We start from the raw sequence: 1,756 nt of genomic DNA, 5'->3' as shown, positions 1-1,756 counted from the left end.
TAAATCAAGAAGTTAAATGTAGGTGTGTCAATAGATATGAACAGCCATTATCATGGGTTAGTTACTGATCACCGTGTTGAAATATGAAATAAAGATCAAAGACACACAAACACCATAAACTAAAATTAAGAACCTAAATGCTTGCAAGAAGATTAAGTGAATTAAGTCATTGATCGGATGAAAGAACGCTGAAAAGAAAAGAAATTATGATTGGCGATTAATATCTGCATATTTATACCTGACCACCGACGACTACAATTGTAGACAAGGCGTCCCAGAGAGTAGGAAGAGAGGATTCTTCACTAAAGTCGCCTAGGGTTGTGTATGCTTTTTGTAGTTTGTTGACAAGATTAATTAGAGTGTCCATTAACAGGTACAATCAATAAGATATGACAGATTAATCAAATACGATTAGGTGATTAGGGATTTCAGAAATTGTAGATGTAGAGAGAGGCGAGTCTCTTTCTGAATTTGGTCTGTAAGGTGTACCTTTCTTCTTCAGTAGTCTTTTAGGTAAGTTGAGATTATACATTCTTGCATTACTCAACATATATTCGGCTTCATTCGCATCACCATTTGAAGCCTAGCCGGTTTCCGTTACTATAACCTCCATCTTCTCAAATCCAGCTTTTTCCAAAGTAGCGTAAGTGGCATCAATTTGTGCTTCGAACAAGTTATCATAATATAATTTCATTTTTGCGTATTCTATTCCTACATTATATTTGAATATTGTGTAATCGATGTGTTCGGGATCACTGATGTATGTGAGGAATGGATACGAGTTTATGTAGAAATGGCACTTGATTTGGGAGAAAAACTCGAGGATAGGTTTCATGTAAGGAACTAGGATTTACTTAAACGCGCCGGCTGACAGAGGGAACGAACTTGCGAATGCACGGGCGAAATGTGGACTTGAAACCTCAACATCGTTGGCTAGGTGGAGGTGGTTGAGAGCGGTGTGGATGTTTTTCACCGACGGTAGCAGGACCTCCCAGAGTTCATGATCGCCACCGCCTAGAACCTCGTTTCCAACTACAATTCCACGAATACAGGTCCCTGTGCTTATATCTCTCAGGAATTTGTTTCCTAGCCCGATAATGATCTTCATTCCTAATCCTTTGAATGCTTTGAGAACTTCATGATCGGTGTCATAGATTCTTGTTGTGCCAGAAAAGAGGAGCGGTGATGATATTTGGGTTTTTTGGGTATTGATCAGAGAGAAGAAGGATGGAAATAAAATGGCGGCCTTTCAAATTTTGGGATTTTCATTTCCCCCAAGCTAAACGTGCGTTTCATTAAATAAAATATAAAGCGACATCCCTACAGGACGCTCACTTTAACATAGGCGTCCTCCGTGTTTTTAGTTTTTTTTATTGTCACTAATTTTACGGCACACAAAAATCCGTGTCTTCTATCCTTCATTTTTTTTAAACGGATGTTATTTTTAGGACACACAAAAAATGTGTATCGTAAATCACTGCGTGTCATTGTTTGCGCGTCGTAAAAGGCTGTTTTTCTAGTAGTGATCAAAGTTGTCTATGTAAAGACAAGTAGGAACATGGCAGATCCTTTTACCAAACTTATGACAAGAGATTTGGTTACATCTACCACGAGAGTTATGGGTCTAAAACCATAATAGAATCACTTAGTGATTAAAATGCAACTTCATATTAGTGCTCTTAATTCTCAATTTTAAAGGGTAACAACGAAGTCAATAACGATAGAAGGTACTTTCATTAATGATATATCAATGTGA

General features: G+C 37.6%; 1 pseudogene; it reads right to left on the bottom strand.

Moving 5' to 3' along the window:
* Positions 1-397: 397 nt before the first annotated feature.
* LOC145099403 (glucan endo-1,3-beta-glucosidase 14-like) lies at positions 398-1,422 on the bottom strand (annotated as a pseudogene).
* Positions 1,423-1,756: the final 334 nt, after the last annotated feature.

Source organism: Lactuca serriola, chromosome 4 (genome assembly GCF_051521515.1).
Source record: "Lactuca serriola cultivar US96UC23 chromosome 4, Lser_US96UC23_V15, whole genome shotgun sequence".
NCBI lineage: Eukaryota > Viridiplantae > Streptophyta > Magnoliopsida > Asterales > Asteraceae > Lactuca > Lactuca serriola.
Note: the sequence above shows the minus strand (reverse complement) of the source record. Positions and strands in the feature narration are given on the sequence as shown.